Source organism: Ambystoma mexicanum, chromosome 9 (assembly GCF_040938575.1).
Source record: "Ambystoma mexicanum isolate Mex_15411 chromosome 9, UKY_AmexF1_1, whole genome shotgun sequence".
NCBI classification, from domain to species: Eukaryota; Metazoa; Chordata; class Amphibia; order Caudata; family Ambystomatidae; genus Ambystoma; species Ambystoma mexicanum.
This window is the reverse complement of record NC_090931.1, coordinates 561,719,212-561,742,294: the sequence shown is the minus strand read 5'-3', so window position 1 is coordinate 561,742,294 and position 23,083 is coordinate 561,719,212. Positions and strand designations below refer to the sequence as shown.

At 47.4% G+C, this 23,083-nt stretch overlaps 22 non-coding genes across 22 annotated transcripts; all 22 read right to left on the bottom strand.

The window, feature by feature from the left end:
• Positions 1-346: 346 nt before the first annotated feature.
• On the bottom strand, positions 347-564 carry LOC138490705 (small nucleolar RNA U3). Its single transcript, XR_011275621.1, has one exon. It is a non-coding gene; the product is annotated as a small nucleolar RNA U3 (small nucleolar RNA).
• Positions 565-1,388: 824 nt separating this feature from the next.
• LOC138489853 (small nucleolar RNA U3) lies at positions 1,389-1,606 on the bottom strand. Its single transcript, XR_011274951.1, has one exon. It is a non-coding gene; the product is annotated as a small nucleolar RNA U3 (small nucleolar RNA).
• An 823-nt stretch (positions 1,607-2,429) lies between these two features.
• Positions 2,430-2,647, bottom strand: LOC138489852 (small nucleolar RNA U3). The gene has a single exon (XR_011274950.1). It is a non-coding gene; the product is annotated as a small nucleolar RNA U3 (small nucleolar RNA).
• An 835-nt stretch (positions 2,648-3,482) lies between these two features.
• On the bottom strand, positions 3,483-3,700 carry LOC138490704 (small nucleolar RNA U3). The gene has a single exon (XR_011275620.1). It is a non-coding gene; the product is annotated as a small nucleolar RNA U3 (small nucleolar RNA).
• Positions 3,701-4,524: 824 nt separating this feature from the next.
• LOC138489850 (small nucleolar RNA U3) lies at positions 4,525-4,742 on the bottom strand. The gene has a single exon (XR_011274948.1). It is a non-coding gene; the product is annotated as a small nucleolar RNA U3 (small nucleolar RNA).
• Positions 4,743-5,565: 823 nt separating this feature from the next.
• LOC138489849 (small nucleolar RNA U3) lies at positions 5,566-5,783 on the bottom strand. Its single transcript, XR_011274947.1, has one exon. It is a non-coding gene; the product is annotated as a small nucleolar RNA U3 (small nucleolar RNA).
• Positions 5,784-6,606: 823 nt separating this feature from the next.
• Positions 6,607-6,824, bottom strand: LOC138489848 (small nucleolar RNA U3). The gene has a single exon (XR_011274946.1). It is a non-coding gene; the product is annotated as a small nucleolar RNA U3 (small nucleolar RNA).
• Positions 6,825-7,648: 824 nt separating this feature from the next.
• On the bottom strand, positions 7,649-7,866 carry LOC138489847 (small nucleolar RNA U3). The gene has a single exon (XR_011274945.1). It is a non-coding gene; the product is annotated as a small nucleolar RNA U3 (small nucleolar RNA).
• An 823-nt stretch (positions 7,867-8,689) lies between these two features.
• LOC138490759 (small nucleolar RNA U3) lies at positions 8,690-8,907 on the bottom strand. Its single transcript, XR_011275662.1, has one exon. It is a non-coding gene; the product is annotated as a small nucleolar RNA U3 (small nucleolar RNA).
• Positions 8,908-9,742: 835 nt separating this feature from the next.
• LOC138490703 (small nucleolar RNA U3) lies at positions 9,743-9,960 on the bottom strand. The gene has a single exon (XR_011275619.1). It is a non-coding gene; the product is annotated as a small nucleolar RNA U3 (small nucleolar RNA).
• An 824-nt stretch (positions 9,961-10,784) lies between these two features.
• On the bottom strand, positions 10,785-11,002 carry LOC138489846 (small nucleolar RNA U3). The gene has a single exon (XR_011274944.1). It is a non-coding gene; the product is annotated as a small nucleolar RNA U3 (small nucleolar RNA).
• Positions 11,003-11,825: 823 nt separating this feature from the next.
• LOC138489845 (small nucleolar RNA U3) lies at positions 11,826-12,043 on the bottom strand. Its single transcript, XR_011274943.1, has one exon. It is a non-coding gene; the product is annotated as a small nucleolar RNA U3 (small nucleolar RNA).
• An 823-nt stretch (positions 12,044-12,866) lies between these two features.
• On the bottom strand, positions 12,867-13,084 carry LOC138489844 (small nucleolar RNA U3). Its single transcript, XR_011274942.1, has one exon. It is a non-coding gene; the product is annotated as a small nucleolar RNA U3 (small nucleolar RNA).
• An 824-nt stretch (positions 13,085-13,908) lies between these two features.
• On the bottom strand, positions 13,909-14,126 carry LOC138489842 (small nucleolar RNA U3). Its single transcript, XR_011274941.1, has one exon. It is a non-coding gene; the product is annotated as a small nucleolar RNA U3 (small nucleolar RNA).
• An 823-nt stretch (positions 14,127-14,949) lies between these two features.
• On the bottom strand, positions 14,950-15,167 carry LOC138490758 (small nucleolar RNA U3). Its single transcript, XR_011275661.1, has one exon. It is a non-coding gene; the product is annotated as a small nucleolar RNA U3 (small nucleolar RNA).
• Positions 15,168-16,002: 835 nt separating this feature from the next.
• LOC138490326 (small nucleolar RNA U3) lies at positions 16,003-16,220 on the bottom strand. The gene has a single exon (XR_011275366.1). It is a non-coding gene; the product is annotated as a small nucleolar RNA U3 (small nucleolar RNA).
• Positions 16,221-17,055: 835 nt separating this feature from the next.
• LOC138490325 (small nucleolar RNA U3) lies at positions 17,056-17,273 on the bottom strand. The gene has a single exon (XR_011275365.1). It is a non-coding gene; the product is annotated as a small nucleolar RNA U3 (small nucleolar RNA).
• Positions 17,274-18,096: 823 nt separating this feature from the next.
• LOC138490701 (small nucleolar RNA U3) lies at positions 18,097-18,314 on the bottom strand. The gene has a single exon (XR_011275618.1). It is a non-coding gene; the product is annotated as a small nucleolar RNA U3 (small nucleolar RNA).
• Positions 18,315-19,138: 824 nt separating this feature from the next.
• On the bottom strand, positions 19,139-19,356 carry LOC138489841 (small nucleolar RNA U3). The gene has a single exon (XR_011274940.1). It is a non-coding gene; the product is annotated as a small nucleolar RNA U3 (small nucleolar RNA).
• Positions 19,357-20,179: 823 nt separating this feature from the next.
• Positions 20,180-20,397, bottom strand: LOC138490399 (small nucleolar RNA U3). The gene has a single exon (XR_011275431.1). It is a non-coding gene; the product is annotated as a small nucleolar RNA U3 (small nucleolar RNA).
• An 835-nt stretch (positions 20,398-21,232) lies between these two features.
• On the bottom strand, positions 21,233-21,450 carry LOC138490324 (small nucleolar RNA U3). Its single transcript, XR_011275364.1, has one exon. It is a non-coding gene; the product is annotated as a small nucleolar RNA U3 (small nucleolar RNA).
• Positions 21,451-22,285: 835 nt separating this feature from the next.
• On the bottom strand, positions 22,286-22,503 carry LOC138490323 (small nucleolar RNA U3). The gene has a single exon (XR_011275363.1). It is a non-coding gene; the product is annotated as a small nucleolar RNA U3 (small nucleolar RNA).
• Positions 22,504-23,083: the final 580 nt, after the last annotated feature.

Sequence of the window (23,083 nt, the reverse complement as noted above, 5' to 3'; positions counted from 1 at the left end):
TGAATAGGCAGATTCAAATCCCCCAAAGGGGCAGTACAGTGTTGTTTTCACAGAAGCACGAGGATTGCGCCAGATGGAAAACAGTGGCAAATCAGAATGGCTTAACCTTTGTGAAATGGAAGTAGGCCAGCATGCAACAGCCGGAACTTGTCGCTTGGGTCCCCCAGGGCAGCGCACAAAAGGGCCCACGGCCAATTGTGTTTACCGGGGCGACGCAAGGTGTTTGGTCCATGTGGAGATTTGCACAGCTAACAAATCAGAACCCACATAATCGACAGCACAGACACCAAGCAACCCTAAGAACAGGGGAGCTGTCTCTATTTTTCACCAGAATAATAAGCAGCTAACCACTCAGTTTGTGTTCCCTTCCTCCAACCCTCCTGAAAGGGAGAGAGGAACGGTCATCAATAGCAGACAGCAGCTGCATAAATGCAACACTGTTCACTTGCTTCACGCTCAGAAGAGAACACTTCAACTCTTCCTCGTGGTTAGCGAAGACCAGACACTTTCGAACACATTTCCTCAGTTAAGAACTATAGAAATGATCCCTGAAAGTATAGTCTTAATAGCACAAAGGGCAGCCCAGGCAGGTGGAAGAAGCTGCCACCCATCTCACTTAGGGTGGGAAAGCGTCTATCGTCCCAAAGGCAACAAAAAGCCCCTCCATTTCTGCATAGGAAAACCTTTCCCGCAACACCATAGAAAACATTTCCTATCCATAGCGTTGGCAAAAGATGACAAAAATGCCTGTACTTTGTAAATTTACATATTGAAGACCAGCAGCCAATAAAATTCGTCAGTGTGGATGACAGAGACAAGGGGCTCCCATGGCCCAGCCAAGGCTGGCCTCAGTAAACAGAGTGGCCATATTACGATGGCAATGAGTGTTATTCAATATCTGGGAAGCTTTGCAGTGGAATTCGAGCAAGCATAAGTGGGAGGCAACGTGAACAATGGCGGTGTGACTTTTATGAGAACGTAATGCATGTGATGGAAGGGTATTGCGCGCATTGGCCAGACAAGCATTTGAGTCGGACCTGAAAAGTACCCAGCTGAATAGGCAGATTCAAAGGCAGTACAGTGTTGTTTTCACAGAAGCACGAGGATTGCGCCAGATGGAAAACAGTGGCAAATCAGAATGGCTTAACCTTTGTGAAATGGAAGTAGGCCAGCATGCAACAGCCGGAACTTGTCGCTTGGGTCCCCCAGGGCAGCGCACAAAAGGGCCCATGGCCAATTGTGTTTACCGGGGCGACGCAAGGTGTTTGGTCCATGTGGAGATTTGCACAGCTAACAAATCAGAACCCACATAATCGACAGCACAGACACCAAGCAACCCTAAGAACAGGGGAGCTGTCTCTATTTTTCACCAGAATAATAAGCAGCTAACCACTCAGTTTGTGTTCCCTTCCTCCAACCCTCCTGAAAGGGAGAGAGGAACGGTCATCAATAGCAGACAGCAGCTGCATAAATGCAACACTGTCCACTTGCTTCACGCTCAGAAGAGAACACTTCAACTCTTCCTCGTGGTTAGCGAAGACCAGACACTTTCGAACACATTTCCTCAGTTAAGAACTATAGAAATGATCCCTGAAAGTATAGTCTTAATAGCACAAAGGGCAGCCCAGGCAGGTGGAAGAAGCTGCCACCCATCTCACTTAGGGTGTGAAAGCGTCTATCGTCCCAAAGGCAACAAAAAGCCCCTCCATTTCTGCATAGGAAAACCTTTCCCGCAACACCATAGAAAACATTTCCTATCCATAGCGTTGGCAAAAGATGACAAAAATGCCTGTACTTTGTAAATTTACATATTGAAGACCAGCAGCCAATAAAATTCGTCAGTGTGGATGACAGAGACAAGGGGCTCCCATGGCCCAGCCAAGGCTGGCCTCAGTAAACAGAGTGGCCATATTACGATGGCAATGAGTGTTATTCAATATCTGGGAAGCTTTGCAGTGGAATTCGAGCAAGCATAAGTGGGAGGCAACGTGAACAATGGCGGTGTGACTTTTATGAGAACGTAATGCATGTGATGGAAGGGTATTGCGCGCATTGGCCAGACAAGCATTTGAGTCGGACCTGAAAAGTACCCAGCTGAATAGGCAGATTCAAAGGCAGTACAGTGTTGTTTTCACAGAAGCACGAGGATTGCGCCAGATGAAAAACAGTGGCAAATCAGAATGGCTTAACCTTTGTGAAATGGAAGTAGGCCAGCATGCAACAGCCGGAACTTGTCGCTTGGGTCCCCCAGGGCAGCGCACAAAAGGGCCCACGGCAATTGTGTTTACCGGGGCGACGCAAGGTGTTTGGTCCATGTGGAGATTTGCACAGCTAACAAATCAGAACCCACATAATCGACAGCACAGACACCAAGCAACCCTAAGAACAGGGGAGCTGTCTCTATTTTTCACCAGAATAATAAGCAGCTAACCACTCAGTTTGTGTTCCCTTCCTCCAACCCTCCTGAAAGGGAGAGAGGAACGGTCATCAATAGCAGACAGCAGCTGCATAAATGCAACACTGTCCACTTGCTTCACGCTCAGAAGAGAACACTTCAACTCTTCCTCGTGGTTAGCGAAGACCAGACACTTTCGAACACATTTCCTCAGTTAAGAACTATAGAAATGATCCCTGAAAGTATAGTCTTAATAGCACAAAGGGCAGCCCAGGCAGGTGGAAGAAGCTGCCACCAATCTCACTTAGGGTGGGAAAGCGTCTATCGTCCCAAATGCAACAAAAAGCCCCTCCATTTCTGCATAGGAAAACCTTTCCCGCAACACCATAGAAAACATTTCCTATCCATAGCGTTGGCAAAAGATGACAAAAATGCCTGTACTTTGTAAATTTACATATTGAAGACCAGCAGCCAATAAAATTCGTCAGTGTGGATGACAGAGACAAGGGGCTCCCATGGCCCAGCCAAGGCTGGCCTCAGTAAACAGAGTGGCCATATTACGATGGCAATGAGTGTTATTCAATATCTGGGAAGCTTTGCAGTGGAATTCGAGCAAGCATAAGTGGGAGGCAACGTGAACAATGGCGGTGTGACTTTTATGAGAACGTAATGCATGTGATGGAAGGGTATTGCGCGCATTGGCCAGACAAGCATTTGAGTCGGACCTGAAAAGTACCCAGCTGAATAGGCAGATTCAAATCCCCCAAAGGGGCAGTACAGTGTTGTTTTCACAGAAGCACGAGGATTGCGCCAGATGGAAAACAGTGGCAAATCAGAATGGCTTAACCTTTGTGAAATGGAAGTAGGCCAGCATGCAACAGCCGGAACTTGTCGCTTGGGTCCCCCAGGGCAGCGCACAAAAGGGCCCACGGCCAATTGTGTTTACCGGGGCGACGCAAGGTGTTTGGTCCATGTGGAGATTTGCACAGCTAACAAATCAGAACCCACATAATCGACAGCACAGACACCAAGCAACCCTAAGAACAGGGGAGCTGTCTCTATTTTTCACCAGAATAATAAGCAGCTAACCACTCAGTTTGTGTTCCCTTCCTCCAACCCTCCTGAAAGGGAGAGAGGAACGGTCATCAATAGCAGACAGCAGCTGCATAAATGCAACACTGTTCACTTGCTTCACGCTCAGAAGAGAACACTTCAACTCTTCCTCGTGGTTAGCGAAGACCAGACACTTTCGAACACATTTCCTCAGTTAAGAACTATAGAAATGATCCCTGAAAGTATAGTCTTAATAGCACAAAGGGCAGCCCAGGCAGGTGGAAGAAGCTGCCACCCATCTCACTTAGGGTGGGAAAGCGTCTATCGTCCCAAAGGCAACAAAAAGCCCCTCCATTTCTGCATAGGAAAACCTTTCCCGCAACACCATAGAAAACATTTCCTATCCATAGCGTTGGCAAAAGATGACAAAAATGCCTGTACTTTGTAAATTTACATATTGAAGACCAGCAGCCAATAAAATTCGTCAGTGTGGATGACAGAGACAAGGGGCTCCCATGGCCCAGCCAAGGCTGGCCTCAGTAAACAGAGTGGCCATATTACGATGGCAATGAGTGTTATTCAATATCTGGGAAGCTTTGCAGTGGAATTCGAGCAAGCATAAGTGGGAGGCAACGTGAACAATGGCGGTGTGACTTTTATGAGAACGTAATGCATGTGATGGAAGGGTATTGCGCGCATTGGCCAGACAAGCATTTGAGTCGGACCTGAAAAGTACCCAGCTGAATAGGCAGATTCAAAGGCAGTACAGTGTTGTTTTCACAGAAGCACGAGGATTGCGCCAGATGGAAAACAGTGGCAAATCAGAATGGCTTAACCTTTGTGAAATGGAAGTAGGCCAGCATGCAACAGCCGGAACTTGTCGCTTGGGTCCCCCAGGGCAGCGCACAAAAGGGCCCATGGCCAATTGTGTTTACCGGGGCGACGCAAGGTGTTTGGTCCATGTGGAGATTTGCACAGCTAACAAATCAGAACCCACATAATCGACAGCACAGACACCAAGCAACCCTAAGAACAGGGGAGCTGTCTCTATTTTTCACCAGAATAATAAGCAGCTAACCACTCAGTTTGTGTTCCCTTCCTCCAACCCTCCTGAAAGGGAGAGAGGAACGGTCATCAATAGCAGACAGCAGCTGCATAAATGCAACACTGTCCACTTGCTTCACGCTCAGAAGAGAACACTTCAACTCTTCCTCGTGGTTAGCGAAGACCAGACACTTTCGAACACATTTCCTCAGTTAAGAACTATAGAAATGATCCCTGAAAGTATAGTCTTAATAGCACAAAGGGCAGCCCAGGCAGGTGGAAGAAGCTGCCACCCATCTCACTTAGGGTGTGAAAGCGTCTATCGTCCCAAAGGCAACAAAAAGCCCCTCCATTTCTGCATAGGAAAACCTTTCCCGCAACACCATAGAAAACATTTCCTATCCATAGCGTTGGCAAAAGATGACAAAAATGCCTGTACTTTGTAAATTTACATATTGAAGACCAGCAGCCAATAAAATTCGTCAGTGTGGATGACAGAGACAAGGGGCTCCCATGGCCCAGCCAAGGCTGGCCTCAGTAAACAGAGTGGCCATATTACGATGGCAATGAGTGTTATTCAATATCTGGGAAGCTTTGCAGTGGAATTCGAGCAAGCATAAGTGGGAGGCAACGTGAACAATGGCGGTGTGACTTTTATGAGAACGTAATGCATGTGATGGAAGGGTATTGCGCGCATTGGCCAGACAAGCATTTGAGTCGGACCTGAAAAGTACCCAGCTGAATAGGCAGATTCAAAGGCAGTACAGTGTTGTTTTCACAGAAGCACGAGGATTGCGCCAGATGAAAAACAGTGGCAAATCAGAATGGCTTAACCTTTGTGAAATGGAAGTAGGCCAGCATGCAACAGCCGGAACTTGTCGCTTGGGTCCCCCAGGGCAGCGCACAAAAGGGCCCACGGCAATTGTGTTTACCGGGGCGACGCAAGGTGTTTGGTCCATGTGGAGATTTGCACAGCTAACAAATCAGAACCCACATAATCGACAGCACAGACACCAAGCAACCCTAAGAACAGGGGAGCTGTCTCTATTTTTCACCAGAATAATAAGCAGCTAACCACTCAGTTTGTGTTCCCTTCCTCCAACCCTCCTGAAAGGGAGAGAGGAACGGTCATCAATAGCAGACAGCAGCTGCATAAATGCAACACTGTCCACTTGCTTCACGCTCAGAAGAGAACACTTCAACTCTTCCTCGTGGTTAGCGAAGACCAGACACTTTCGAACACATTTCCTCAGTTAAGAACTATAGAAATGATCCCTGAAAGTATAGTCTTAATAGCACAAAGGGCAGCCCAGGCAGGTGGAAGAAGCTGCCACCAATCTCACTTAGGGTGGGAAAGCGTCTATCGTCCCAAATGCAACAAAAAGCCCCTCCATTTCTGCATAGGAAAACCTTTCCCGCAACACCATAGAAAACATTTCCTATCCATAGCGTTGGCAAAAGATGACAAAAATGCCTGTACTTTGTAAATTTACATATTGAAGACCAGCAGCCAATAAAATTCGTCAGTGTGGATGACAGAGACAAGGGGCTCCCATGGCCCAGCCAAGGCTGGCCTCAGTAAACAGAGTGGCCATATTACGATGGCAATGAGTGTTATTCAATATCTGGGAAGCTTTGCAGTGGAATTCGAGCAAGCATAAGTGGGAGGCAACGTGAACAATGGCGGTGTGACTTTTATGAGAACGTAATGCATGTGATGGAAGGGTATTGCGCGCATTGGCCAGACAAGCATTTGAGTCGGACCTGAAAAGTACCCAGCTGAATAGGCAGATTCAAAGGCAGTACAGTGTTGTTTTCACAGAAGCACGAGGATTGCGCCAGATGAAAAACAGTGGCAAATCAGAATGGCTTAACCTTTGTGAAATGGAAGTAGGCCAGCATGCAACAGCCGGAACTTGTCGCTTGGGTCCCCCAGGGCAGCGCACAAAAGGGCCCACGGCAATTGTGTTTACCGGGGCGACGCAAGGTGTTTGGTCCATGTGGAGATTTGCACAGCTAACAAATCAGAACCCACATAATCGACAGCACAGACACCAAGCAACCCTAAGAACAGGGGAGCTGTCTCTATTTTTCACCAGAATAATAAGCAGCTAACCACTCAGTTTGTGTTCCCTTCCTCCAACCCTCCTGAAAGGGAGAGAGGAACGGTCATCAATAGCAGACAGCAGCTGCATAAATGCAACACTGTCCACTTGCTTCACGCTCAGAAGAGAACACTTCAACTCTTCCTCGTGGTTAGCGAAGACCAGACACTTTCGAACACATTTCCTCAGTTAAGAACTATAGAAATGATCCCTGAAAGTATAGTCTTAATAGCACAAAGGGCAGCCCAGGCAGGTGGAAGAAGCTGCCACCAATCTCACTTAGGGTGGGAAAGCGTCTATCGTCCCAAATGCAACAAAAAGTCCCTCCATTTCTGCATAGGAAAACCTTTCCCGCAACACCATAGAAAACATTTCCTATCCATAGCGTTGGCAAAAGATGACAAAAATGCCTGTACTTTGTAAATTTACATATTGAAGACCAGCAGCCAATAAAATTCGTCAGTGTGGATGACAGAGACAAGGGGCTCCCATGGCCCAGCCAAGGCTGGCCTCAGTAAACAGAGTGGCCATATTACGATGGCAATGAGTGTTATTCAATATCTGGGAAGCTTTGCAGTGGAATTCGAGCAAGCATAAGTGGGAGGCAACGTGAACAATGGCGGTGTGACTTTTATGAGAACGTAATGCATGTGATGGAAGGGTATTGCGCGCATTGGCCAGACAAGCATTTGAGTCGGACCTGAAAAGTACCCAGCTGAATAGGCAGATTCAAAGGCAGTACAGTGTTGTTTTCACAGAAGCACGAGGATTGCGCCAGATGGAAAACAGTGGCAAATCAGAATGGCTTAACCTTTGTGAAATGGAAGTAGGCCAGCATGCAACAGCCGGAACTTGTCGCTTGGGTCCCCCAGGGCAGCGCACAAAAGGGCCCATGGCCAATTGTGTTTACCGGGGCGACGCAAGGTGTTTGGTCCATGTGGAGATTTGCACAGCTAACAAATCAGAACCCACATAATCGACAGCACAGACACCAAGCAACCCTAAGAACAGGGGAGCTGTCTCTATTTTTCACCAGAATAATAAGCAGCTAACCACTCAGTTTGTGTTCCCTTCCTCCAACCCTCCTGAAAGGGAGAGAGGAACGGTCATCAATAGCAGACAGCAGCTGCATAAATGCAACACTGTCCACTTGCTTCACGCTCAGAAGAGAACACTTCAACTCTTCCTCGTGGTTAGCGAAGACCAGACACTTTCGAACACATTTCCTCAGTTAAGAACTATAGAAATGATCCCTGAAAGTATAGTCTTAATAGCACAAAGGGCAGCCCAGGCAGGTGGAAGAAGCTGCCACCCATCTCACTTAGGGTGTGAAAGCGTCTATCGTCCCAAAGGCAACAAAAAGCCCCTCCATTTCTGCATAGGAAAACCTTTCCCGCAACACCATAGAAAACATTTCCTATCCATAGCGTTGGCAAAAGATGACAAAAATGCCTGTACTTTGTAAATTTACATATTGAAGACCAGCAGCCAATAAAATTCGTCAGTGTGGATGACAGAGACAAGGGGCTCCCATGGCCCAGCCAAGGCTGGCCTCAGTAAACAGAGTGGCCATATTACGATGGCAATGAGTGTTATTCAATATCTGGGAAGCTTTGCAGTGGAATTCGAGCAAGCATAAGTGGGAGGCAACGTGAACAATGGCGGTGTGACTTTTATGAGAACGTAATGCATGTGATGGAAGGGTATTGCGCGCATTGGCCAGACAAGCATTTGAGTCGGACCTGAAAAGTACCCAGCTGAATAGGCAGATTCAAAGGCAGTACAGTGTTGTTTTCACAGAAGCACGAGGATTGCGCCAGATGAAAAACAGTGGCAAATCAGAATGGTTTAACCTTTGTGAAATGGAAGTAGGCCAGCATGCAACAGCCGGAACTTGTCGCTTGGGTCCCCCAGGGCAGCGCACAAAAGGGCCCACGGCAATTGTGTTTACCGGGGCGACGCAAGGTGTTTGGTCCATGTGGAGATTTGCACAGCTAACAAATCAGAACCCACATAATCGACAGCACAGACACCAAGCAACCCTAAGAACAGGGGAGCTGTCTCTATTTTTCACCAGAATAATAAGCAGCTAACCACTCAGTTTGTGTTCCCTTCCTCCAACCCTCCTGAAAGGGAGAGAGGAACGGTCATCAATAGCAGACAGCAGCTGCATAAATGCAACACTGTCCACTTGCTTCACGCTCAGAAGAGAACACTTCAACTCTTCCTCGTGGTTAGCGAAGACCAGACACTTTCGAACACATTTCCTCAGTTAAGAACTATAGAAATGATTCCTGAAAGTATAGTCTTAATAGCACAAAGGGCAGCCCAGGCAGGTGGAAGAAGCTGCCACCCATCTCACTTAGGGTGGGAAAGCGTCTATCGTCCCAAATGCAACAAAAAGCCCCTCCATTTCTGCATAGGAAAACCTTTCCCGCAACACCATAGAAAACATTTCCTATCCATAGCGTTGGCAAAAGATGACAAAAATGCCTGTACTTTGTAAATTTACATATTGAAGACCAGCAGCCAATAAAATTCGTCAGTGTGGATGACAGAGACAAGGGGCTCCCATGGCCCAGCCAAGGCTGGCCTCAGTAAACAGAGTGGCCATATTACGATGGCAATGAGTGTTATTCAATATCTGGGAAGCTTTGCAGTGGAATTCGAGCAAGCATAAGTGGGAGGCAACGTGAACAATGGCGGTGTGACTTTTATGAGAACGTAATGCATGTGATGGAAGGGTATTGCGCGCATTGGCCAGACAAGCATTTGAGTCGGACCTGAAAAGTACCCAGCTGAATAGGCAGATTCAAATCCCCCAAAGGGGCAGTACAGTGTTGTTTTCACAGAAGCACGAGGATTGCGCCAGATGGAAAACAGTGGCAAATCAGAATGGCTTAACCTTTGTGAAATGGAAGTAGGCCAGCATGCAACAGCCGGAACTTGTCGCTTGGGTCCCCCAGGGCAGCGCACAAAAGGGCCCACGGCCAATTGTGTTTACCGGGGCGACGCAAGGTGTTTGGTCCATGTGGAGATTTGCACAGCTAACAAATCAGAACCCACATAATCGACAGCACAGACACCAAGCAACCCTAAGAACAGGGGAGCTGTCTCTATTTTTCACCAGAATAATAAGCAGCTAACCACTCAGTTTGTGTTCCCTTCCTCCAACCCTCCTGAAAGGGAGAGAGGAACGGTCATCAATAGCAGACAGCAGCTGCATAAATGCAACACTGTTCACTTGCTTCACGCTCAGAAGAGAACACTTCAACTCTTCCTCGTGGTTAGCGAAGACCAGACACTTTCGAACACATTTCCTCAGTTAAGAACTATAGAAATGATCCCTGAAAGTATAGTCTTAATAGCACAAAGGGCAGCCCAGGCAGGTGGAAGAAGCTGCCACCCATCTCACTTAGGGTGGGAAAGCGTCTATCGTCCCAAAGGCAACAAAAAGCCCCTCCATTTCTGCATAGGAAAACCTTTCCCGCAACACCATAGAAAACATTTCCTATCCATAGCGTTGGCAAAAGATGACAAAAATGCCTGTACTTTGTAAATTTACATATTGAAGACCAGCAGCCAATAAAATTCGTCAGTGTGGATGACAGAGACAAGGGGCTCCCATGGCCCAGCCAAGGCTGGCCTCAGTAAACAGAGTGGCCATATTACGATGGCAATGAGTGTTATTCAATATCTGGGAAGCTTTGCAGTGGAATTCGAGCAAGCATAAGTGGGAGGCAACGTGAACAATGGCGGTGTGACTTTTATGAGAACGTAATGCATGTGATGGAAGGGTATTGCGCGCATTGGCCAGACAAGCATTTGAGTCGGACCTGAAAAGTACCCAGCTGAATAGGCAGATTCAAAGGCAGTACAGTGTTGTTTTCACAGAAGCACGAGGATTGCGCCAGATGGAAAACAGTGGCAAATCAGAATGGCTTAACCTTTGTGAAATGGAAGTAGGCCAGCATGCAACAGCCGGAACTTGTCGCTTGGGTCCCCCAGGGCAGCGCACAAAAGGGCCCATGGCCAATTGTGTTTACCGGGGCGACGCAAGGTGTTTGGTCCATGTGGAGATTTGCACAGCTAACAAATCAGAACCCACATAATCGACAGCACAGACACCAAGCAACCCTAAGAACAGGGGAGCTGTCTCTATTTTTCACCAGAATAATAAGCAGCTAACCACTCAGTTTGTGTTCCCTTCCTCCAACCCTCCTGAAAGGGAGAGAGGAACGGTCATCAATAGCAGACAGCAGCTGCATAAATGCAACACTGTCCACTTGCTTCACGCTCAGAAGAGAACACTTCAACTCTTCCTCGTGGTTAGCGAAGACCAGACACTTTCGAACACATTTCCTCAGTTAAGAACTATAGAAATGATCCCTGAAAGTATAGTCTTAATAGCACAAAGGGCAGCCCAGGCAGGTGGAAGAAGCTGCCACCCATCTCACTTAGGGTGTGAAAGCGTCTATCGTCCCAAAGGCAACAAAAAGCCCCTCCATTTCTGCATAGGAAAACCTTTCCCGCAACACCATAGAAAACATTTCCTATCCATAGCGTTGGCAAAAGATGACAAAAATGCCTGTACTTTGTAAATTTACATATTGAAGACCAGCAGCCAATAAAATTCGTCAGTGTGGATGACAGAGACAAGGGGCTCCCATGGCCCAGCCAAGGCTGGCCTCAGTAAACAGAGTGGCCATATTACGATGGCAATGAGTGTTATTCAATATCTGGGAAGCTTTGCAGTGGAATTCGAGCAAGCATAAGTGGGAGGCAACGTGAACAATGGCGGTGTGACTTTTATGAGAACGTAATGCATGTGATGGAAGGGTATTGCGCGCATTGGCCAGACAAGCATTTGAGTCGGACCTGAAAAGTACCCAGCTGAATAGGCAGATTCAAAGGCAGTACAGTGTTGTTTTCACAGAAGCACGAGGATTGCGCCAGATGAAAAACAGTGGCAAATCAGAATGGCTTAACCTTTGTGAAATGGAAGTAGGCCAGCATGCAACAGCCGGAACTTGTCGCTTGGGTCCCCCAGGGCAGCGCACAAAAGGGCCCACGGCAATTGTGTTTACCGGGGCGACGCAAGGTGTTTGGTCCATGTGGAGATTTGCACAGCTAACAAATCAGAACCCACATAATCGACAGCACAGACACCAAGCAACCCTAAGAACAGGGGAGCTGTCTCTATTTTTCACCAGAATAATAAGCAGCTAACCACTCAGTTTGTGTTCCCTTCCTCCAACCCTCCTGAAAGGGAGAGAGGAACGGTCATCAATAGCAGACAGCAGCTGCATAAATGCAACACTGTCCACTTGCTTCACGCTCAGAAGAGAACACTTCAACTCTTCCTCGTGGTTAGCGAAGACCAGACACTTTCGAACACATTTCCTCAGTTAAGAACTATAGAAATGATCCCTGAAAGTATAGTCTTAATAGCACAAAGGGCAGCCCAGGCAGGTGGAAGAAGCTGCCACCAATCTCACTTAGGGTGGGAAAGCGTCTATCGTCCCAAATGCAACAAAAAGCCCCTCCATTTCTGCATAGGAAAACCTTTCCCGCAACACCATAGAAAACATTTCCTATCCATAGCGTTGGCAAAAGATGACAAAAATGCCTGTACTTTGTAAATTTACATATTGAAGACCAGCAGCCAATAAAATTCGTCAGTGTGGATGACAGAGACAAGGGGCTCCCATGGCCCAGCCAAGGCTGGCCTCAGTAAACAGAGTGGCCATATTACGATGGCAATGAGTGTTATTCAATATCTGGGAAGCTTTGCAGTGGAATTCGAGCAAGCATAAGTGGGAGGCAACGTGAACAATGGCGGTGTGACTTTTATGAGAACGTAATGCATGTGATGGAAGGGTATTGCGCGCATTGGCCAGACAAGCATTTGAGTCGGACCTGAAAAGTACCCAGCTGAATAGGCAGATTCAAAGGCAGTACAGTGTTGTTTTCACAGAAGCACGAGGATTGCGCCAGATGAAAAACAGTGGCAAATCAGAATGGCTTAACCTTTGTGAAATGGAAGTAGGCCAGCATGCAACAGCCGGAACTTGTCGCTTGGGTCCCCCAGGGCAGCGCACAAAAGGGCCCACGGCAATTGTGTTTACCGGGGCGACGCAAGGTGTTTGGTCCATGTGGAGATTTGCACAGCTAACAAATCAGAACCCACATAATCGACAGCACAGACACCAAGCAACCCTAAGAACAGGGGAGCTGTCTCTATTTTTCACCAGAATAATAAGCAGCTAACCACTCAGTTTGTGTTCCCTTCCTCCAACCCTCCTGAAAGGGAGAGAGGAACGGTCATCAATAGCAGACAGCAGCTGCATAAATGCAACACTGTCCACTTGCTTCACGCTCAGAAGAGAACACTTCAACTCTTCCTCGTGGTTAGCGAAGACCAGACACTTTCGAACACATTTCCTCAGTTAAGAACTATAGAAATGATCCCTGAAAGTATAGTCTTAATAGCACAAAGGGCAGCCCAGGCAGGTGGAAGAAGCTGCCACCAATCTCACTTAGGGTGGGAAAGCGTCTATCGTCCCAAATGCAACAAAAAGTCCCTCCATTTCTGCATAGGAAAACCTTTCCCGCAACACCATAGAAAACATTTCCTATCCATAGCGTTGGCAAAAGATGACAAAAATGCCTGTACTTTGTAAATTTACATATTGAAGACCAGCAGCCAATAAAATTCGTCAGTGTGGATGACAGAGACAAGGGGCTCCCATGGCCCAGCCAAGGCTGGCCTCAGTAAACAGAGTGGCCATATTACGATGGCAATGAGTGTTATTCAATATCTGGGAAGCTTTGCAGTGGAATTCGAGCAAGCATAAGTGGGAGGCAACGTGAACAATGGCGGTGTGACTTTTATGAGAACGTAATGCATGTGATGGAAGGGTATTGCGCGCATTGGCCAGACAAGCATTTGAGTCGGACCTGAAAAGTACCCAGCTGAATAGGCAGATTCAAAGGCAGTACAGTGTTGTTTTCACAGAAGCACGAGGATTGCGCCAGATGGAAAACAGTGGCAAATCAGAATGGCTTAACCTTTGTGAAATGGAAGTAGGCCAGCATGCAACAGCCGGAACTTGTCGCTTGGGTCCCCCAGGGCAGCGCACAAAAGGGCCCATGGCCAATTGTGTTTACCGGGGCGACGCAAGGTGTTTGGTCCATGTGGAGATTTGCACAGCTAACAAATCAGAACCCACATAATCGACAGCACAGACACCAAGCAACCCTAAGAACAGGGGAGCTGTCTCTATTTTTCACCAGAATAATAAGCAGCTAACCACTCAGTTTGTGTTCCCTTCCTCCAACCCTCCTGAAAGGGAGAGAGGAACGGTCATCAATAGCAGACAGCAGCTGCATAAATGCAACACTGTCCACTTGCTTCACGCTCAGAAGAGAACACTTCAACTCTTCCTCGTGGTTAGCGAAGACCAGACACTTTCGAACACATTTCCTCAGTTAAGAACTATAGAAATGATCCCTGAAAGTATAGTCTTAATAGCACAAAGGGCAGCCCAGGCAGGTGGAAGAAGCTGCCACCCATCTCACTTAGGGTGTGAAAGCGTCTATCGTCCCAAAGGCAACAAAAAGCCCCTCCATTTCTGCATAGGAAAACCTTTCCCGCAACACCATAGAAAACATTTCCTATCCATAGCGTTGGCAAAAGATGACAAAAATGCCTGTACTTTGTAAATTTACATATTGAAGACCAGCAGCCAATAAAATTCGTCAGTGTGGATGACAGAGACAAGGGGCTCCCATGGCCCAGCCAAGGCTGGCCTCAGTAAACAGAGTGGCCATATTACGATGGCAATGAGTGTTATTCAATATCTGGGAAGCTTTGCAGTGGAATTCGAGCAAGCATAAGTGGGAGGCAACGTGAACAATGGCGGTGTGACTTTTATGAGAACGTAATGCATGTGATGGAAGGGTATTGCGCGCATTGGCCAGACAAGCATTTGAGTCGGACCTGAAAAGTACCCAGCTGAATAGGCAGATTCAAAGGCAGTACAGTGTTGTTTTCACAGAAGCACGAGGATTGCGCCAGATGAAAAACAGTGGCAAATCAGAATGGTTTAACCTTTGTGAAATGGAAGTAGGCCAGCATGCAACAGCCGGAACTTGTCGCTTGGGTCCCCCAGGGCAGCGCACAAAAGGGCCCACGGCAATTGTGTTTACCGGGGCGACGCAAGGTGTTTGGTCCATGTGGAGATTTGCACAGCTAACAAATCAGAACCCACATAATCGACAGCACAGACACCAAGCAACCCTAAGAACAGGGGAGCTGTCTCTATTTTTCACCAGAATAATAAGCAGCTAACCACTCAGTTTGTGTTCCCTTCCTCCAACCCTCCTGAAAGGGAGAGAGGAACGGTCATCAATAGCAGACAGCAGCTGCATAAATGCAACACTGTCCACTTGCTTCACGCTCAGAAGAGAACACTTCAACTCTTCCTCGTGGTTAGCGAAGACCAGACACTTTCGAACACATTTCCTCAGTTAAGAACTATAGAAATGATTCCTGAAAGTATAGTCTTAATAGCACAAAGGGCAGCCCAGGCAGGTGGAAGAAGCTGCCACCCATCTCACTTAGGGTGGGAAAGCGTCTATCGTCCCAAATGCAACAAAAAGCCCCTCCATTTCTGCATAGGAAAACCTTTCCCGCAACACCATAGAAAACATTTCCTATCCATAGCGTTGGCAAAAGATGACAAAAATGCCTGTACTTTGTAAATTTACATATTGAAGACCAGCAGCCAATAAAATTCGTCAGTGTGGATGACAGAGACAAGGGGCTCCCATGGCCCAGCCAAGGCTGGCCTCAGTAAACAGAGTGGCCATATTACGATGGCAATGAGTGTTATTCAATATCTGGGAAGCTTTGCAGTGGAATTCGACCAAGCATAAGTGGGAGGCAACGTGAACAATGGCGGTGTGACTTTTATGAGAACGTAATGCATGTGATGGAAGGGTATTGCGCGCATTGGCCAGACAAGCATTTGAGTCGGACCTGAAAAGTACCCAGCTGAATAGGCAGATTCAAATCCCCCAAAGGGGCAGTACAGTGTTGTTTTCACAGAAGCACGAGGATTGCGCCAGATGGAAAACAGTGGCAAATCAGAATGGCTTAACCTTTGTGAAATGGAAGTAGGCCAGCATGCAACAGCCGGAACTTGTCGCTTGGGTCCCCCAGGGCAGCGCACAAAAGGGCCCACGGCCAATTGTGTTTACCGGGGCGACGCAAGGTGTTTGGTCCATGTGGAGATTTGCACAGCTAACAAATCAGAACCCACATAATCGACAGCACAGACACCAAGCAACCCTAAGAACAGGGGAGCTGTCTCTATTTTTCACCAGAATAATAAGCAGCTAACCACTCAGTTTGTGTTCCCTTCCTCCAACCCTCCTGAAAGGGAGAGAGGAACGGTCATCAATAGCAGACAGCATCTGCATAAATGCAACACTGTTCACTTGCTTCACGCTCAGAAGAGAACACTTCAACTCTTCCTCGTGGTTAGCGAAGACCAGACACTTTCGAACACATTTCCTCAGTTAAGAACTATAGAAATGATCCCTGAAAGTATAGTCTTAATAGCACAAAGGGCAGCCCAGGCAGGTGGAAGAAGCTGCCACCCATCTCACTTAGGGTGGGAAAGCGTCTATCGTCCCAAAGGCAACAAAAAGCCCCTCCATTTCTGCATAGGAAAACCTTTCCCACAACACCATAGAAAACATTTCCTATCCATAGCGTTGGCAAAAGATGACAAAAATGCCTGTACTTTGTAAATTTACATATTGAAGACCAGCAGCCAATAAAATTCGTCAGTGTGGATGACAGAGACAAGGGGCTCCCATGGCCCAGCCAAGGCTGGCCTCAGTAAACAGAGTGGCCATATTACGATGGCAATGAGTGTTATTCAATATCTGGGAAGCTTTGCAGTGGAATTCGACCAAGCATAAGTGGGAGGCAACGTGAACAATGGCGGTGTGACTTTTATGAGAACGTAATGCATGTGATGGAAGGGTATTGCGCGCATTGGCCAGACAAGCATTTGAGTCGGACCTGAAAAGTACCCAGCTGAATAGGCAGATTCAAATCCCCCAAAGGGGCAGTACAGTGTTGTTTTCACAGAAGCACGAGGATTGCGCCAGATGGAAAACAGTGGCAAATCAGAATGGCTTAACCTTTGTGAAATGGAAGTAGGCCAGCATGCAACAGCCGGAACTTGTCGCTTGGGTCCCCCAGGGCAGCGCACAAAAGGGCCCACGGCCAATTGTGTTTACCGGGGCGACGCAAGGTGTTTGGTCCATGTGGAGATTTGCACAGCTAACAAATCAGAACCCACATAATCGACAGCACAGACACCAAGCAACCCTAAGAACAGGGGAGCTGTCTCTATTTTTCACCAGAATAATAAGCAGCTAACCACTCAGTTTGTGTTCCCTTCCTCCAACCCTCCTGAAAGGGAGAGAGGAACGGTCATCAATAGCAGACAGCATCTGCATAAATGCAACACTGTTCACTTGCTTCACGCTCAGAAGAGAACACTTCAACTCTTCCTCGTGGTTAGCGAAGACCAGACACTTTCGAACACATTTCCTCAGTTAAGAACTATAGAAATGATCCCTGAAAGTATAGTCTTAATAGCACAAAGGGCAGCCCAGGCAGGTGGAAGAAGCTGCCACCCATCTCACTTAGGGTGGGAAAGCGTCTATCGTCCCAAAGGCAACAAAAAGCCCCTCCATTTCTGCATAGGAAAACCTTTCCCACAACACCATAGAAAACATTTCCTATCCATAGCGTTGGCAAAAGATGACAAAAATGCCTGTACTTTGGAAATTTACATATTGAAGACCAGCAGCCAATAAAATTCGTCAGTGTGGATGACAGAGACAAGGGGCTCCCATGGCCCAGCCAAGGCTGGCCTCAGTAAACAGAGTGGCCATATTACGATGGCAATGAGTGTTATTCAATATCTGGGAAGCTTTGCAGTGGAATTCGAGCAAGCATAAGTGGGAGGCAACGTGAACAATGGCGGTGTGACTTTTATGAGAACGTAATGCATGTGATGGAAGGGTATTGCGCGCATTGGCCAGACAAGCATTTGAGTCGGACCTGAAAAGTACCCAGCTGAATAGGCAGATTCAAAGGCAGTACAGTGTTGTTTTCACAGAAGCACGAGGATTGCGCCAGTTGAAAAACAGTGGCAAATCAGAATGGCTTAACCTTTGTGAAATGGAAGTAGGCCAGCATGCAACAGCCGGAACTTGTCGCTTGGGTCCCCCAGGGCAGCGCACAAAAGGGCCCACGGCAATTGTGTTTACCGGGGCGACGCAAGGTGTTTGGTCCATGTGGAGATTTGCACAGCTAACAAATCAGAACCCACATAATCGACAGCACAGACACCAAGCAACCCTAAGAACAGGGGAGCTGTCTCTATTTTTCACCAGAATAATAAGCAGCTAACCACTCAGTTTGTGTTCCCTTCCTCCAACCCTCCTGAAAGGGAGAGAGGAACGGTCATCAATAGCAGACAGCAGCTGCATAAATGCAACACTGTTCACTTGCTTCACGCTCAGAAGAGAACACTTCAACTCTTCCTCGTGGTTAGCGAAGACCAGACACTTTCGAACACATTTCCTCAGTTAAGAACTATAGAAATGATCCCTGAAAGTATAGTCTTAATAGCACAAAGGGCAGCCCAGGCAGGTGGAAGAAGCTGCCACCCATCTCACTTAGGGTGGGAAAGCGTCTATCGTCCCAAAGGCAACAAAAAGCCCCTCCATTTCTGCATAGGAAAACCTTTCCCGCAACACCATAGAAAACATTTCCTATCCATAGCGTTGGCAAAAGATGACAAAAATGCCTGTACTTTGTAAATTTACATATTGAAGACCAGCAGCCAATAAAATTCGTCAGTGTGGATGACAGAGACAAGGGGCTCCCATGGCCCAGCCAAGGCTGGCCTCAGTAAACAGAGTGGCCATATTACGATGGCAATGAGTGTTATTCAATATCTGGGAAGCTTTGCAGTGGAATTCGAGCAAGCATAAGTGGGAGGCAACGTGAACAATGGCGGTGTGACTTTTATGAGAACGTAATGCATGTGATGGAAGGGTATTGCGCGCATTGGCCAGACAAGCATTTGAGTCGGACCTGAAAAGTACCCAGCTGAATAGGCAGATTCAAAGGCAGTACAGTGTTGTTTTCACAGAAGCACGAGGATTGCGCCAGATGGAAAACAGTGGCAAATCAGAATGGCTTAACCTTTGTGAAATGGAAGTAGGCCAGCATGCAACAGCCGGAACTTGTCGCTTGGGTCCCCCAGGGCAGCGCACAAAAGGGCCCATGGCCAATTGTGTTTACCGGGGCGACGCAAGGTGTTTGGTCCATGTGGAGATTTGCACAGCTAACAAATCAGAACCCACATAATCGACAGCACAGACACCAAGCAACCCTAAGAACAGGGGAGCTGTCTCTATTTTTCACCAGAATAATAAGCAGCTAACCACTCAGTTTGTGTTCCCTTCCTCCAACCCTCCTGAAAGGGAGAGAGGAACGGTCATCAATAGCAGACAGCAGCTGCATAAATGCAACACTGTCCACTTGCTTCACGCTCAGAAGAGAACACTTCAACTCTTCCTCGTGGTTAGCGAAGACCAGACACTTTCGAACACATTTCCTCAGTTAAGAACTATAGAAATGATCCCTGAAAGTATAGTCTTAATAGCACAAAGGGCAGCCCAGGCAGGTGGAAGAAGCTGCCACCCATCTCACTTAGGGTGTGAAAGCGTCTATCGTCCCAAAGGCAACAAAAAGCCCCTCCATTTCTGCATAGGAAAACCTTTCCCGCAACACCATAGAAAACATTTCCTATCCATAGCGTTGGCAAAAGATGACAAAAATGCCTGTACTTTGTAAATTTACATATTGAAGACCAGCAGCCAATAAAATTCGTCAGTGTGGATGACAGAGACAAGGGGCTCCCATGGCCCAGCCAAGGCTGGCCTCAGTAAACAGAGTGGCCATATTACGATGGCAATGAGTGTTATTCAATATCTGGGAAGCTTTGCAGTGGAATTCGAGCAAGCATAAGTGGGAGGCAACGTGAACAATGGCGGTGTGACTTTTATGAGAACGTAATGCATGTGATGGAAGGGTATTGCGCGCATTGGCCAGACAAGCATTTGAGTCGGACCTGAAAAGTACCCAGCTGAATAGGCAGATTCAAAGGCAGTACAGTGTTGTTTTCACAGAAGCACGAGGATTGCGCCAGATGAAAAACAGTGGCAAATCAGAATGGCTTAACCTTTGTGAAATGGAAGTAGGCCAGCATGCAACAGCCGGAACTTGTCGCTTGGGTCCCCCAGGGCAGCGCACAAAAGGGCCCACGGCAATTGTGTTTACCGGGGCGACGCAAGGTGTTTGGTCCATGTGGAGATTTGCACAGCTAACAAATCAGAACCCACATAATCGACAGCACAGACACCAAGCAACCCTAAGAACAGGGGAGCTGTCTCTATTTTTCACCAGAATAATAAGCAGCTAACCACTCAGTTTTTGTTCCCTTCCTCCAACCCTCCTGAAAGGGAGAGAGGAACGGTCATCAATAGCAGACAGCAGCTGCATAAATGCAACACTGTCCACTTGCTTCACGCTCAGAAGAGAACACTTCAACTCTTCCTCGTGGTTAGCGAAGACCAGACACTTTCGAACACATTTCCTCAGTTAAGAACTATAGAAATGATTCCTGAAAGTATAGTCTTAATAGCACAAAGGGCAGCCCAGGCAGGTGGAAGAAGCTGCCACCCATCTCACTTAGGGTGGGAAAGCGTCTATCGTCCCAAATGCAACAAAAAGCCCCTCCATTTCTGCATAGGAAAACCTTTCCCGCAACACCATAGAAAACATTTCCTATCCATAGCGTTGGCAAAAGATGACAAAAATGCCTGTACTTTGTAAATTTACATATTGAAGACCAGCAGCCAATAAAATTCGTCAGTGTGGATGACAGAGACAAGGGGCTCCCATGGCCCAGCCAAGGCTGGCCTCAGTAAACAGAGTGGCCATATTACGATGGCAATGAGTGTTATTCAATATCTGGGAAGCTTTGCAGTGGAATTCGAGCAAGCATAAGTGGGAGGCAACGTGAACAATGGCGGTGTGACTTTTATGAGAACGTAATGCATGTGATGGAAGGGTATTGCGCGCATTGGCCAGACAAGCATTTGAGTCGGACCTGAAAAGTACCCAGCTGAATAGGCAGATTCAAATCCCCCAAAGGGGCAGTACAGTGTTGTTTTCACAGAAGCACGAGGATTGCGCCAGATGGAAAACAGTGGCAAATCAGAATGGCTTAACCTTTGTGAAATGGAAGTAGGCCAGCATGCAACAGCCGGAACTTGTCGCTTGGGTCCCCCAGGGCAGCGCACAAAAGGGCCCACGGCCAATTGTGTTTACCGGGGCGACGCAAGGTGTTTGGTCCATGTGGAGATTTGCACAGCTAACAAATCAGAACCCACATAATCGACAGCACAGACACCAAGCAACCCTAAGAACAGGGGAGCTGTCTCTATTTTTCACCAGAATAATAAGCAGCTAACCACTCAGTTTGTGTTCCCTTCCTCCAACCCTCCTGAAAGGGAGAGAGGAACGGTCATCAATAGCAGACAGCATCTGCATAAATGCAACACTGTTCACTTGCTTCACGCTCAGAAGAGAACACTTCAACTCTTCCTCGTGGTTAGCGAAGACCAGACACTTTCGAACACATTTCCTCAGTTAAGAACTATAGAAATGATCCCTGAAAGTATAGTCTTAATAGCACAAAGGGCAGCCCAGGCAGGTGGAAGAAGCTGCCACCCATCTCACTTAGGGTGGGAAAGCGTCTATCGTCCCAAAGGCAACAAAAAGCCCCTCCATTTCTGCATAGGAAAACCTTTCCCACAACACCATAGAAAACATTTCCTATCCATAGCGTTGGCAAAAGATGACAAAAATGCCTGTACTTTGTAAATTTACATATTGAAGACCAGCAGCCAATAAAATTCGTCAGTGTGGATGACAGAGACAAGGGGCTCCCATGGCCCAGCCAAGGCTGGCCTCAGTAAACAGAGTGGCCATATTACGATGGCAATGAGTGTTATTCAATATCTGGGAAGCTTTGCAGTGGAATTCGACCAAGCATAAGTGGGAGGCAACGTGAACAATGGCGGTGTGACTTTTATGAGAACGTAATGCATGTGATGGAAGGGTATTGCGCGCATTGGCCAGACAAGCATTTGAGTCGGACCTGAAAAGTACCCAGCTGAATAGGCAGATTCAAATCCCCCAAAGGGGCAGTACAGTGTTGTTTTCACAGAAGCACGAGGATTGCGCCAGATGGAAAACAGTGGCAAATCAGAATGGCTTAACCTTTGTGAAATGGAAGTAGGCCAGCATGCAACAGCCGGAACTTGTCGCTTGGGTCCCCCAGGGCAGCGCACAAAAGGGCCCACGGCCAATTGTGTTTACCGGGGCGACGCAAGGTGTTTGGTCCATGTGGAGATTTGCACAGCTAACAAATCAGAACCCACATAATCGACAGCACAGACACCAAGCAACCCTAAGAACAGGGGAGCTGTCTCTATTTTTCACCAGAATAATAAGCAGCTAACCACTCAGTTTGTGTTCCCTTCCTCCAACCCTCCTGAAAGGGAGAGAGGAACGGTCATCAATAGCAGACAGCATCTGCATAAATGCAACACTGTTCACTTGCTTCACGCTCAGAAGAGAACACTTCAACTCTTCCTCGTGGTTAGCGAAGACCAGACACTTTCGAACACATTTCCTCAGTTAAGAACTATAGAAATGATCCCTGAAAGTATAGTCTTAATAGCACAAAGGGCAGCCCAGGCAGGTGGAAGAAGCTGCCACCCATCTCACTTAGGGTGGGAAAGCGTCTATCGTCCCAAAGGCAACAAAAAGCCCCTCCATTTCTGCATAGGAAAACCTTTCCCGCAACACCATAGAAAACATTTCCTATCCATAGCGTTGGCAAAAGATGACAAAAATGCCTGTACTTTGTAAATTTACATATTGAAGACCAGCAGCCAATAAAATTCGTCAGTGTGGATGACAGAGACAAGGGGCTCCCATGGCCCAGCCAAGGCTGGCCTCAGTAAACAGAGTGGCCATATTACGATGGCAATGAGTGTTATTCAATATCTGGGAAGCTTTGCAGTGGAATTCGAGCAAGCATAAGTGGGAGGCAACGTGAACAATGGCGGTGTGACTTTTATGAGAACGTAATGCATGTGATGGAAGGGTATTGCGCGCATTGGCCAGACAAGCATTTGAGTCGGACCTGAAAAGTACCCAGCTGAATAGGCAGATTCAAATCCCCCAAAAGGGCAGTACAGTGTTGTTTTCACAGAAGCACGAGGATTGCGCCAGATGGAAAACAGTGGCAAA